This window comes from Bos mutus, chromosome X (genome assembly GCF_027580195.1).
Source record: "Bos mutus isolate GX-2022 chromosome X, NWIPB_WYAK_1.1, whole genome shotgun sequence".
Lineage (NCBI taxonomy): Eukaryota > Metazoa > Chordata > Mammalia > Artiodactyla > Bovidae > Bos > Bos mutus.
In genome coordinates this window covers 18,846,769-18,862,390 of record NC_091646.1, presented here as the reverse complement: position 1 = coordinate 18,862,390, position 15,622 = coordinate 18,846,769, and the positions used below count along the sequence as shown (strand labels likewise).

General features: G+C 40.0%; 1 pseudogene; it reads right to left on the bottom strand.

Annotated features, from left to right (window-relative positions):
• Window positions 1-2,742: 2,742 nt before the first annotated feature.
• Window positions 2,743-3,800, bottom strand: LOC138986441 (pecanex-like protein 4 pseudogene; annotated as a pseudogene).
• Window positions 3,801-15,622: the final 11,822 nt, after the last annotated feature.

The following is a 15,622-nucleotide window of genomic DNA, read 5'->3' as shown; positions in this document are numbered from 1 at the left end:
ACCCAGGTTCCCAGGCTACCATGCCAGCTCTTGTCATTCCTTCACACTGGCTAGCCTCCATGACTACTCTGCCTATTACAGTCTCACTGCTAAACTAGTCTGAGAGATGCAATAGCTGAAAAACCTATATTAATTTTCAGTAATCATCTTGCAGAAATTATACTGATACTTAGAGTTCATTAGTTAAAACCATTTATTCAACTAGAAAAAAATAGTGTCATTCCCATTAGAGTAATGAAGCTGACAGAATTGGAGGAGGTACCTTTTCTCTGGCATCCATTCCAGCATCTGGGCCTTTGGCTCCTGTGGATCGAGAATTTAGAAAGAGGACTGTGAGAATAACTTGTCTCTGTTCCACAATACCTGAGAGGGATTGAGAGAGACTGATTTATTATATGAAATTGGTTTACACAATTAAGAAGGCTGACGAAGTCCCATGATAGGCAGTCAGCAAACTGCAGACCCAGAAGAGTCCATGATGCAGTTCTAGTCCAAGTCTGAAAGCCTGAGAATCAGAAGAGCCAACGCTATATGTTTCAGTCCAAAAACCAGTAACTCAAGACCCAAGAAGACCTAATGTTTCAGTTCAAGTCTGAAGGCAGGAAAATACTGATGTCCCAGCTCAGTGGTCAGCAAAGAGGAATTCCCTTTTACCCACAGGAGAGTCAGCATTTTTGTTTTATTCAGGCTTTTCAACTAATTAAATGAGGCCCATTCACATCATGGAAGGCATTCTACTTCACTTGGTTCAGATTCAAGTTAATCTCATCCATAAATACCCTTGCAGAGTTGCCTAGAATAATGTTGACCAAATATCTGGACACATCATGGCCCACTCAAGTTGACACATAGAAGTAACCATCAAAGTAGGTATATCATAATTATTTATGAAATAGGTGAATGAATTCAACAAACAGTCCTCTGCATCTACTCTGTGCCAACCTCTATAGTAGGTGCTAAGGACACTATTGAGACACAGTCCCCACCCTTGCAGGTCTCACAATCTAGTGAGAAAGGCAAATAGGCAGGAAAAATAGACTATGATGAGTGCTTTGGTTGGGGTAAGCCCAAGGTGCTCTGGAAATACAAAAAATGTCCTGAAAGTAGTCAGGCCCATAGGATCACCGGTCCTTCTTTCTCCCTGAGCTCTAAAGTCTTATGTCTCTCTTCTGCACTGCGATAATCATATTTTGTATATTTATAGTTCTTCTTCAGAGTAGGACATAAGCTACCCTTCAAGAGAGGGGCCTCCAATCTCCCTGAAATGATCTTGGCTCAGAAGCCATTTGAGGCTGTAATGGAAGAGGCACCATCTTGGATCAGCTCTTATGCACAATCTCAGGAGTCTATGTCTTATTTCCCATTTAAGCTTCTGGAGGTAAATTTTCTCATCTCAAGCCCTAAAGAATATAATTCTGTTCTCTAGTGGACATTTATGTTCCCGGCCAACAACTTGTTAGATATGCTAGGGAGAGAAAAGGGGGTGGGGTGGGGTGCTGAGGTGGGTAGGCCAAAGGGACAGGATATCCTGAAACATTTCATTTGCTTTAAGCTTTTTTCCTGTCATGTCTCCTCCTCCACTGTATCCCCAACCCCATTATGGTCCACACAGCATCAGTCTCTCAAACACACCGTTATAATTGAGGAGCATTTTACTATTGTCTGAAGGCATTAGGAGTTGGCTTAACAGCTCGGCTATTATATTCAACAGAGACTATTCAAATTATAAATAATGCTCATCACCAGCTCTTTTCATTTTAATTTCTCGCCCATGTATGGTATCTCTGCTTGCCAGAATGACAGCTCACTATCAGTGAGCCAACATGGATAGAGAAAGAAAACACCCAAAAGAGAAGAAGAGAATATGAAACTAGCTGAGAAGTTCAGCATACATCCTTCTCTGCTGAGTCTGATCTTGGAAGAGAGGAGAACACTTTCAGCGAGAGCTGGAAATCTAGGACAATGTGTCTCTAAGAAATGGAAATCCCAAATCCTGTAGCTAGTCTGCTTCTCCAAACTGGGAAACTGTTTCATGCCGCCGCAGTTTTCCCAAGGGACTCAGTGTACTGAGTGTCCTCTGTGGAGTTGCCTCCCCTGCCTTGTCTACCTAGCAAGCCTCTACTTTTCTTTCAAGACTCAAACCTCACTTCCTCTTGAAAACCCCCCAGTAATATTCAAAGGTTGGCTTTATTTTCATGTGCTTATAATGGCACCCCACTCCAGTACTCTTGCCTGGAAAATCCCATGGATGGAGGAGCCTGGTAGCTGCAGTCCATGGGGTCGCTAAGAGTCGGACACGACTGAGGGACTTCACTTTCACTTTTCACTTTCATGCATTGGAGAAGGAAATGGCAACCCACTCCAGTGTTCTTGCCTGGAGAATCCCAGGGACGGGGGAGCCTGGTGGGCTGCCGTCTATGGGGTCGCACAGAGTCGGCCACGACTGAAGCGACTTAGCAGCAGCAGTGTAACAGTTTTACACTTTTTCTTTTGAAATACTTTTATATTTACAAAAGAGTTGCAAATGTAATGCAGTTTCCACAAATCATTCACTTAGCTTCTCTAATGTTACCGTCTCACGGATTCATTACATATTAATTAAAACTAAGAAATAAATTAGCATTGGTACAATACTACTAACTCAACTATAGAACTTACTTGGATTTCACCAGTTTTCTTTTTTTTTTAAAATTTAATATATTTCAAATAAATATATATACATTTTGTAACCTTCAGTCAGTAGGATCCATTATTATTACATAAAAAACACTGATATGTATATCTTTTAAGCATGTAAAAATTACATAGTTGTTGACTACTCTAAGGCAAGTCACTTATCACACATTAAAGAAAGCATTAAAAAATTCATTTTATAATCTTATACAAATGTTTTATATTTACCAAAGCCTACCACAATCCATAGGGCACAAATATTGGCCAACTAATTCTAACTTTTATGTTATACATAAAGTTGTTGTTTTATACCACTACGTTATCTAAGAAAATCAACTTTATAGAGCTTAGCTTTTCTCAGGCATCTGACTTGTGGGAGGAGAGAGGGAAGTCCAGTGAAGTACAAGGAATCACAATGATAACTTTTCTAGAATGAAAAAATAAACACATCTCATTTGCTCACAATACATTTACAAGTCAAATGGCCTCTAAACCAAATGTATATGGAGAGGTTTTGAAGAATAAATTGGATATCCCAGGGGAGGATCAGCTGCTTGTATTGTAAGGTTTCTTAAAAGTAGTGGATGAGCTTGTATACTATAACGTTCCTCATCATCATTTGTGGCATAAAGCAATTCCCATGAAAGATTGGCCCACTGACCTCTAACAGCTTCAGCATTTAACTTCCCAACATGGATCAATAATTCTTGAAGGGTAAGTACTCTCCCAGTGTAAACTCCCATATTAGGATCATATCCCAGAGAAAACAAGTATGGTTTTTCTTGTAAAACTGCTTCCTTCCACTTTTCATCAGATACCAAACCTATGTACCAGTCACTTTCGTATTCTTCAAGGCAGTTAATCAACTCTTTACAGTCTTCTATTGGACCCAAACTTGCTTTATCGATCATTAGTTTCAGAGTGTACCTGAAAGCTTTCAGGGCTAGTTGGAACAGGTCTGGTTTTTCTGTGAGCCAATCCAAGGCAAGAGACCAAGGCAAAACACCACTGTAAACTCTCAATATATGACCAGGACTAGGAATCATATTGTCTACCCCAAACAAACTAAAGTTTGTTTTCCACTGATATCCTTTTTGTGTGCCAGGAGCCAGAGCAAGATCCGACATTGCATTTAGCTGTCAATGTCTCTTTAGTTCTCTCCCATCTGACAGTTTCTCTCTCTTTCCTTATTTTTAACCTTGACACTTCTGAAGAGTACTGGTCAGATATTTTTCAAAATGTCATGTTTTTCCACTGTAAAGTTATTATCGTTCCTTTTCCATACTCTATTCATTAGAAGTGAGTCACTAAGTCCAACCCACACACAAGAAGAGAGGAACAGAGTTATACTTCCTGGAAGAAAAAGCAGCAAATAATTTGTGGACATTTGTTAAAACTACCACAGTAACTAATAAATATTTTGGGGAATACTTTGAGGCTATACATTTATCCCATTTTGACTTAAAGTTTCACCTATTAACTTTAGCATTCCTCATATCTTGCCTGCAGTATTTATCACTATAGTATTCTAACAGTGATTTTATATTTCTCTCATCCTTCCACATTTTAATTAGAATTATTCTATAAGGAAGATTTATCCCTTCTACTCATTAATTTATTCAATCATTCATTTTCCATTTGGAATTATGGGAGTTGATTATACTTTGGGTTATAACTCAACACTAAAACAATTTATTTTGGTGTTCAAATTTTCAAGTGTTAGATACAGGAGCAATTTTACTTTGGTTCTTGGGTCACTTCAGCATCACCTGTAACATTGTATTACAACTTGCCAATCTCATCCAATAAGACAATAAATCCTTGGAGACAGAAATGTCTTATGTATCTTTGCATTCCTAGGGGCTGAACACAGGGCCAGACACATAGTAGGTCCTTGATTAAAACCTGTTGAATGAATGAGCAGATTTTTCTCACTTTATTAAAGAATCTATCACTTCAGCCCTTCACAGGCCCATCTGAGGCCAGAGGACTCTTGGATCTGAGTTGTTTTCAAAGAGTTCATCATTTTCATTTGGACATCATTTAACACAGCTGTAGACCAATTTTGTGAACAGAATCACTGCAGCCAAAGAAGGGGTGTTGTTGAATAGGTGAGCAGAGATAAAGTGTCTGAAACAGTGAGAGTGCTCCCAGAATCCTGGCCTTCCAGGTTGGAAACGTGCTTTGTGAAAAGCACTTGGAAGCCATCTGCTCCCTGAACATGAGGACCACACACTCTCCTTCTGACTGAAAAGTTGTCACCCTGACACTCCAGGCAGGAGCAGGAGAGCTATATAGATTTTAAAGTAAGGCTATTCAGGCAAATCTTTGGCTGAGCAATGTAACACTTGAAGATAACGTCTTCTATATCTCAGCATTTTTGACATTTATTTTCATTTTCTGATTTACATTATTCTGGGAGAAAAAGCCAGCAAGTGGCAGAATTTTAGAAAATCTATGACTCTTACTCATTTTTTTCTTTAGTAGGGATCACCAATCCAGGTTTCTTGATAGAAAGCCCAAAGCTCCTGCAGGCAAAGCTGTATGGGATGTTCTTGGTCTCTGCCCAGGCATCATAGAGCTAGAAAAGGCTGCCCTTAGGCAAACCACAGCTACTCTGGTCTTTCAAAGACCAGAAGAGGAAGATAAGCCATGATCTTTGTGGCAGGGTAAAAACCTTTCTCGAACAGCAGCAGAGTTGGCTAAGGAGTCCATCAGACTTGAGCTGGAATCTTTTCAACCTCTTTCTTGCTGTATGAACTTAAACAAATGACTTCTCTCTCCAAACCTCAGCTTCTTCATTCGTAAAATGGTGATGATAATAGCCCCAACCAAATAAGTGGGTATAATGAGATAGTGGGTGTAAAGCCCCTAATGGAGTGCTTGACTCACAGTAGGTGTTCAAGAATAACATCTGTCATGAATGTGTCCCCACGGCTCCAAACACTCACATTCCTCAAGCACTTCTTCTTGCACTTTCAAGTTCTTACCTGGTCGGCACTAACTGAATACCTGATGCTGCTCTGTGTTGTCCCTAGAGTGAACACAATTAGCAAGTCTTCTTCCCAGGCTCCAGCCTGCAACCTCACCTTCTAGCCTTTGATAGTGTTTATAGAGCTCCCCAAAATGGATCCCCAAAAGTTTCCAAGAGTTACCAGCTTCCAAAGTCTCCAAAAGCAACCTCCTGCTTGTATTTACTGCCCTTTCTTCAGACCATCCCATGGCTCTTTTGACAGTATACCACGTTCTAGTAACGGGGGATGAAGTCTCTTGTGTGTGTCCCTAGGTGGCCATGTTGCTTCTTAATCAAGGGTTGCAGCATTTTTTGGTTTTTTAAAAAAGGAGACGGGGGAAAATTCACTCCCTGTCAGCCATAATCCCAAGAAAAATGCTCCTACACGAGAATTGATCATCACCTGGAAGACCTGATTAGAATGCAGTGGCTAGAGTTTGGAATGGCACTTGACTTTTGAGTAGCACGATCCTAAAACACAGACCTCTAGCACATGTCTCAGCTGCCTGTGCAGCCAGGCTTCCTCCTGCCCTGTCAGGCTGATGGAGATGGATCTCTGAGAACAAGGCTTTAGGTCAGGCCAGCACAGCACTGAACATTCTATAAGCTGACAATAAATAATACCAACATATTACAAGCATCTATAAAAATGATATGGCCTGACCTCCTGCAGTGCAAGATATAACTCAGGTAATCAGGAGCTAATTGGCCACTTTTAGGGCACTAGTTCCCTGCCATCAATCTCCTGCCTCCAGGAGTGTGATTTGATCTGTGCCGTTGAGAAGAAAGTTGGTAATCAGGCAGGTTATTTGTCTCTAAATATCTGAGGAGAAACCACAAAATGAAGAGCCAAAAATTATTCACTGTGGTCAGGGGGAAGAAAGAGATTACAGAGCTTAAACTGTTTTTCCAAGCATCAGGCTAGCCACATCATTAACGAAAACAGCATGTAACAAAAGGTGAAACAGAAGGCATTCTTAAGACTCATCATTAAAATCATTTTACTGCCTGATATTTGTAGGCAAGTTAGTCAGGGATAGAAGGCTACAAGCCTCCTTATGAGTCTCCAGAATTGAGGGACAAGGTCAGGCAGTGTCATTCTGATTGGGATAATAAGAATTGAAAATGAAATAGATGGGGTTAGCCATCTGTGGAAATCTTTTCAGAAGCAACCAACCCTAAGAGATGACTTGAAAATGTGTTGCTAATGAAATGAAGGCCAGTCCCTAAAATTTCCTCAGAAAGATGCCAATCAAAATGTCACGCATTTAGGATCTGCTGTGATCTCAGAATTGTTGATTAGATTGGGAGTCAATAACAGCTGGAATCTTACACTTACTTGAGTGACCTTGGGTGAGTTCTTGGACCTGTCTGAGACTTGGTTTCTTCATCTGCAACATGGTAAAGGCTAATACCTACCTAATAGAATCGCTGTATTATATGAAAACATTCATTAGAAAGCACATTGTAAATGATACCAGCCCTAAAATATTAGTTTGATGATAATGATGAAAGTGATGAAAGTGCAAGTGGGCATGGGCTATAGAAAAGGGACCACTGCCGTGTATTGATATATTCCTTTTAACTGATTGTGACTAGGCCTTTCTGCCTGGTTTAGGAATATCTTAGGATGGAACTGTGCTCTACCTATCTCCTGTAACTGTCACAGCTCCAATTACCAGTGATTTGTCCTCCAAAAGCCCCCACACATCTCAGAGTTGTTCTTCCCACCTGGAATCATGTATCTGCCCTTACTTTGAGGAGCAGCCCCCTTTCCTTCCTTTCTTTCTCCTATCACTTTTCTTTTGCTCATTATTCCCTCAAATACACACATATATGTGGGGCTTCCCAGATGCCACAGTGGTAAAGAATCCACCTGTCACTGCAGGAGATGCAAGAAATGTGGGTTCGATCCCTGGGTCAGGAAGATCTCTTAGAGAAGGGAATAGCAACCCACTCTAGTATTCTTGCCTGGGAAATTCCATGGACAGAGGAGCCTGGTGGGCTGCTGTCCATGGGGCCACAAAGAGTCAGACATGACTGAGCACACATACGTGTGTGTGTGTGTTTGTGCATGTGTATCAGATCAAAAGTAGGTGCCTTTGATTAGATCAATAATCTTAGCTTTTGATCTAAAGTCCCTTTATCCCCCAGTGGAGTAAGGACCATATTGGTTCATTTATTTTGTTTGGAGTCTAGCCCAGAATTCCAAAATATTTGGGGGTTAATGGTGCTACAGTCCTAGGAGATCACCAAGTCTCTATACAATGTTATATTTTATCACGTCATTCTGCAATTGATTTCAACTACACAGATATCTTCTACTCATGCCTCCATCCCCACCAGTTCTTCTGTCAGTGCTACAGACTCTACTGTTGATGAATCAACATTGTATTCTGCACTGGCTATGCATTGTCAGTACACATAATATCCCTTGATTATTTTGCAAAGCATTGGATATAGACTTCTACAGCAGAGGAACATTTCAGTGAGGAATCAGGAAAGCTGGGTTCAGGTTCTCAGGCTACCATTAACTAGGTTCGTGATCTTAGACAAGTCATTGTATTTGTTGAATCTCAGTTTCCTCATCTGTAAAACTGGGATGATCACTGCTTCTCTGTTTGTTTCACAAGCCATTGTAAGGATTTCAAAGCATTCTACACTTATACCTCTAATAATGTCTATTACATTGTGCTTTAATTGTTTACTTTCCTGTGTCCTCCATCAGAGTAGCAGTTTCCTGAGAGCAGGGCCATCTGTATTGCCAGAATCTGGCAGAAACTCAGGCACGTAACAGATTCTCAATGATATTTGTTGAAAGAATGAGCACATGAATAAGTAAGATCATGATTGTGAAGGTGCTCTGTAAATATGAAAACGTATGCAAAATTATTTCAAAATGTCCTAGTGAGGCAAGTATGTCAGTATTTGCATACCCATTTTACAGATGGAGGAAGATATCGAGGGATAAAGTGCATTGTCCAAAGTGACATGAGTTGGTCAAGGAGAAAGGAAGAGCTCCCTGTGTCTTGACACCTGTCCAGCTCATTTCCCACTGTAGTTCACTGTCTCTAACTTTGCTATCAATGTTATTCTTACTGGTTGGAGTTTTTAGGTATTCTAACCTGGGCTGTGTGGAATGAGGTTGTGGTAGTACCCAATCTAGCTTGGATCTTTCAGAGACATTACAGAGTATAAAGTGGTTGGTTGTATATAAATCCCGTTCTGCAGCTTTTTAAAAAAAATTGGTTTGATTGCAAGGCAATCTATTAGGCCAGTAAAGTCAGCATGAAAGGACACAACTTTTCAGCAGAGTCCAGCTCAGTAAGAAATTGGTACCAAAGAACTGGAGTTAAAAATATTTGCAGGAGTGATTATTTGTGGATAATTAGACAATTGACAGGAAGCCTGGCTCCCCTAAAGCTCTTTAAACCGCCTTTTCTTTCCCCACTCAGGAAACCAAGTAACTTGCTTTTATTTTATTAAGAAATTGTTACCCTAGGATTTTTCCAGCTAGAATGGATGCTAAAGGAGCAGCAATCACCTTTATGAAACAAGTGTAAGACAGCTTTCAGGAGCCCTGCAATTGCAGTGTGGTGTCTCAATCAATTATATTGAAATAGCAGCAGCTGCAGAGGCGTTGTTACCATAGAAACACAATAAGCATAGCTTATAGAAGTGGACAACAGGACCTAAGCCCTCCCCACCCAGGCACTTCTGTGTGAAGATGTTTCAGTAATTATGCCAACTCATGGCACACGCAAATGCCCATTTTAATACGTAGAGCGCAGTCCCTGAAACCTTCCCTAAATTTCCCTTTGGGGATTGTATTACAGCAAATCTGAGTAACCAAACCTAGTCGCGCTCCAAGAAAACTCTGTGTTTTGCTTCAGTTCCATGCTACAAGCTACAGCAGTCATCCTTTCTGCTCTACCGTTATCTTCCTGCCCTAAGCAGGCCCTTAACTTTTCTCAGCTGGGCTTTTGCAGTAACCCCTCATGTGGTCCCCCTGCCCTATTTCTGGATCACCCACAATTCTTCCTTTACATTGTTTCTAGGGTGATCTCTCTAAAATTCAAATATTTGATTGTGTTATTAATACTATCTTATGAAAATCCTTTCCAGTGGTTTTCCATAACCTCAGTTACGTCTCCAAAAACGTATTCTGGGGTTCCATCATCAAGTATGTTTGAAAAGTGTTTCTTAAATATCCCTATTTCTGGCCATTCACTGTATATTCTGGTGTATTGAGAGCTCTGAGAAGAGTAATACAGGAAAACTGATTTGGTTAAACCCAATGCTTCCATACTTGTTTGCCCATAGAACTCTCTATTGTACTACTTTTATCAGCATGTCGAGAGCACTAATTTACTCGTTTATCAGTCTCTTCAGCATCAAAACCAAGTACCACTTTCCAAAAAATGGTTGGGTAAGGTGTCAGTAGTTGAGAGATTTCTTATACTTCTGTTCTTTTTTAGTTACAAGTTACCCAGAAAACTTCCAGTTCTTTTTTTAAGCTCATTGACCTGGATATGTTACTAATTAATAAGCTTTATTTTATAGAGAAGTTTTAAATTCACAGCAATATTCAATGGTAAGTACAGAGAGGTCCCACACACCCCTGCCACCACACATGCACAGCCTCCCCCTCTATGGACATCCTTCCCACAGTGATACATCAGTTACAATTGATGAACATTATCACCCAAAGTCCATCTTTTACATTAGGGTTCACTCTTGGTGTGTATCTTAAATTTTCACTATGCATTAAATTCCTTATCAATTTTTAACTTCTATTGGGATTGCTCTTTTATTTAAAATAGGAGCACCAAGGAATCTATTTTTAAGAATCAAGTTTTCCAGTATTGAGGTTACTATGAAAACTAAAAGTAGAACTATATGTGATCCAGTAATTCCACTCCTATGCAGGATAAAAACTGAAAACACGAATTCAAAAAGATACATGTACCCCAATGTTTGTAACAGCATTGTTTACAATAGCCAAGATATAGAACCAACCCAAATTATGTATATAATAGAATGGAATAGAATATTAAATACTGTTATTTATATATTTTATAACTATATTATAATAAATAGTAATATATAATATATACATTATAATAAAGTGATTATATTACATATAATTTATATATTATTATACAATATATAGTATATAATAATAATTTTTATATATTGTATAATATATATCATATATAATTTATATAATTTTATATGATATATAATAATATATAATCTATATATAATATGTATATTAGATGTATAATGGAATATTAACCATAAAAAGAATGAAATTCTGCCATTTGCAGTAATGTGGATATAGCTAGAGAATACTATGCTTAGTGAAATAAGTCAATCAGAGAAAGATAAATACTGTATGATATCACTTATACATGGAACCTAAAAAATAATACAAATGAATGTATATGCAAAACAGAAACAGACTCACAGATATGGGAAACAAACTTATGGTTACTAAAGGGGAAAGAGTGAGGGAGGATAAAGTAGGAGTATGAGATTAACAGATACAAACTACATAAAACAGATAAGCAAAAAGGACCTATTATATAGCTCAGGATATTACAACCATTATCTTATAATAACTTATAATGGAGTTGTTGTTGTTTAGTCACTCGGTTGTGTCGAACTCTTTGTGACCCCATGGACTGTAGCCTACCAGGCTCCTCTGTCCATGGGATTTCCCAGGCAAGAATACTGGAATGGGTTGCCAATTCCTTCTCCAGGGGATCTTCCAAACCCAGGGATCGAACCATGTCTCCTGCATTACAGATGGATTCTTTACCACTGAGTCACCAAGGAAGACTTATAATGGAGTATATTCTGCCAAAATATTGACTCACTATACACTGTACACCTGAAACTAATACAATATTGTATTGTAAATCAACTATACTTCAATTTGCAAAAAGAATCAGACTTTAAAGATTCAATCAGTTCAGTTCAGTCGCTCAGTTGTGTCCGACTCTTTGCGACCCCATGAATCGCAGCACGCCAGGCCTCCCTGTCCAACACCAACTCCCGGAGTTGACTCAAACTCATGTCCATCCGGTCGGTGATGCCGTCCAGCCATCTCATCCTCTGTCGTCCCCTTCTCCTCCTGCCCCAATACCTCCCAGCATCAGAGTCTTTTCCAGTGAGTCAACTCTTTGCATCAGGTGGCCAAAGTATTGGAGTTTCAGCCTCAGCATCAGTCCTTCCAATGAACACCCAGGACTGATCTCCTTTAGAATGGACTGGTTGGATCTCCTTGCAGTCCAAGGGACGCTCAAGAGTCTTCTCCAACACCACAGTTCAAAAGCATCGATTCTTCGGTGCTCAGCTTTCTTCACAGTCCAACTCTCACATCCATACATGACCACGGGAAAAACCATAGCCTTGACTAGACGGACCTTTGTTGGCAAAGTAATGTCTCTGCTTTTTAATATGCTGTCTAGGTTGGTCATAGCTTTCCTTCCAAAGAGTAAGCGTCTTTTAATTTCATGGCTGCAGTCACCATCTGCAGTGATTTTGGAGCCCCCAAAATAAAGTCTGACACTGTTTCCCCATCTATTTCCCATGAAGTGATGGGACCAGGTGCCATGATCTTAGTTTTCTGAATGTTGAGCTTTAAGCCAACTTTTTCACTCTCCTCTTTCACTTTCATCAAGAGGCTTTTTAGTTCCTCTTCACTTTCTGCCATAAGGGTGGTGTCATCTGCATATCTGAGGTTATTGAGATTTCTCCTGGCAATCTTGATTCCAGCTTGTGCTTCTTCCAGCCCAGGGTTTCTCATGATGTACTCTGCATATAAGTTAAATAAGCAGGGTGACAATATACAGCCTTGACGTACTCCTTTTCCTCTTTGGAACCAGTCTGTTGATCCATGTCCAGTTCTAACTGTTGCTTCCTGACCTGCATACAGGTTTCTCAAGAGGCAGGTCAGATGGTCTGGTATTCCCGTCTCTTTCAGAATTTTCCACAGTTTATTGTGATCCACACAGTCAAAGGCTTTGGCATAGTCAGTAAAGCAGAAATATATGTTTTTTCTGGAACTCTCTTGCTTTTTTGATGATCCAACGGATGTTGGCAATTTGATGTCTGGTTCCTCTGCCTTTTCTAAAACCAACTTGAACATCTGGAAGTTCATGGTTCACATATTGCTGAAGCCTGGCTTGGAGAATTTTGAGCATAACTTTCCTAGAGTTGAGATGAGTGCAATTGTGCAGTAGTTTGAGCATTCTTTGGTATTGCCTTTCTTTGGGATTGGAATGAAAACTGACCTTTTCCAGTCCTGTGGCCACTGCTGAGTTTTCCAAATTTGCTGGCATATTGAATGCAGCACTTTCACAGCATCATCTTTCAGGATTTGAAATAGCTCAACTGGAATTCCATCACCTCCACTAGCTTTGTTCATAGTAATGCTTTCTAAGGCCCACTTGACTTAACATTCCAGGATGTCTGGCTCTAGGTGAGTGATCACACCATCGTGATTATCTGGGTCATGAAGATCTTTTTTGTCAAGATTCAATAAAGGTTCTTTATAAAGAACTATACTATACCATGAACTTGTTTGTACATCAACACCTACCTTAGGAAATCAGTTGTTTTCCTTAGCAAGATTTCCCACAGAACTAGAAGCTAATCCTTTCCTATCATCAATAGTATGACACCAAGAACAGTATACAAACAGAAGAGATGTGTGCTGAATTTTGAAGAGGGGATAGAAGTTTGCCAGTTGAGAGGTGACAGAGTGGCATCTGCTATGGACTGGATTGTGTCCTCCCCAAATTCCTATGTTGATGCTCTAACCCCCCACCATGTGACTGTATTGGAGAGAGAGTCTTTAAGAAGGTGATTAAGGTTAAACAAGGTTGTAAGCATAAAGCTCTGATCCAACAGAACTGGTACCTTAATAAGAATGGGAAGAGTCACCAGCACTCTCTCCCACAGAGAGAAGGTGGCTGTCTGCAAGACAGGAAGAGATTCCTCACCAGAACCCCACTGTGCTGGGACTATGATCTCAAACTTCCAGCCTCCAGAATGGTGAGAAATACATTTCTGTTGTTTAAGCCACCATGTCTATGATATTATATAGTTTGTGGCAGCTCCAGCACACTAAGACAGCATCCAAACAGAGAGAATGACATCATAAGAAGAGAGTTTGCAAAGAGTAGTAGGCACTGAAGCCAGATTGTTAAAGCCCTTTATATCGCACTAAGAGTTTTCAAAAGGATTAAGTCCAATGTGTGTTCTCCTCAGCAGTAGTCATGGTGTTTTAGGAAAATGTACAAGAATAGTAAAACCAGTCTAGAAATAGGGCTTGAAACAGTGAAAGCTCCAGGAACTGAAAAAGCAAGATTGATAAAGGACTATCTGATTTTCAGGAATGGAATCTTCAGTGCCCACGTCATTTCTGAACTGAATTATCATAATAACTTCTTAACTGTTCTCCCTACATCCAATCTGGGCTCCTTCTACCTCCAACAACCCATTTTTTCTGTTGCAGCTAGAGTTGTAGATCAACAATTCTTAAAATTGGGTGTGCATCAAGATAACTGGGAGACTTGTTAAAACAGATTGCTGGGCCCCCTCCCAGGGGCTCTGTATCAGCAGGTCCAGGTTAGGGCCTGAGATTTTGCACTTTGGACAGCTGCCAGGTGATGCTTTTGCTGTGAAACCTTGGACCATACTTGGAAGGCCACTGATAGAAAAACAAATCTGATCAGTCTCTTGCTAAAAACTCTTCAATATCTCCTTACTTCCCCAGGATAAAGTCCTTACTCTGGCTAACGAAGTTCTAGATTGTCTGGCCTTTGCTTTTGTCTTCTGCTTCACATTTCATCCCTTCCCTTGTTGAACTGTGTGATACTCCCTATTCTTGCTTTCTGCTTAATGCTTCTATGATTGTGCATATATTTTTCCATCTGTCTAGAGCTTCCAATAAAACCCTTTCTCCATCCAACTACTTCCTATTTATCTGTAAAAACAGGAGGGAGGTTCAAAAGGGAGGGGATATATGTATGCTGCTGCTGCTGCTAAGTCACTTCAGTCGTGTCCATCTCTGTGCGACCCCATAGACGGCAGCCCATCAGGCTCCCCCGTCCCTGGGATTCTCCAGGCAAGAACACTGGAGTGGGTTGCCATTTCCTTCTCCAATGCATGAAAGTGAAAAGTGAAAGTGAAGTCGCTCAGTCGTATCCAACTCTTAGCGACCCCATGGACTACAGCCCACCAGGCTCCTCCATCCATGGGATTTTCCAGGCAAGAGTACTGGAGTGGGGTGCCATTGCCTTCTCTGGATATATGTATACCTATGGCTGATTCATGTTGAGTTTTGATAGAAAACAGCAAAATTATGTAAAGCAATTATCCTTCAATAAAAAATAAATAATTAAAAAAACTTAATATACCTATAACCTGTAGAAATCCTCCACTGAACAACTAATCTGAAGGAGTTGCCCTTTATCTGTGCTGCTAAAGCAATCTGTAGAAAGATCCATTGTTGTACTTACCACATGGTATTGTAAGAATCTATTTGCTTGTTTGTTTTTCTCCTTTAGAACATAGCATGTTGAAGGACAGGACCTTGTATTATATTTCATTCATTTATCTGTTTTCCCAGTGCCTAGCCCAGTGCCTCCACATACAGTAAGTGGAGTGTAAGATAAATAAGAAAAGAAATGTGGGCATGGGCTATGGCTTCAGTAAAAAACATAGCCACTGCTGTAATTCATCTCTTCGACCACCTTGGAGATAGGTATGAACAGAACACCCATTGTACAGATGAGGAAACTGAGTCTCAGAAGTCAGTCTACCCATAGTCATACAGCTAGTGAGTGGTGAATCATGACAAACTACTAATACATATGTCTAACTCCAAAGTTTGCACTTTTAACCACTATCCTATTCCATACA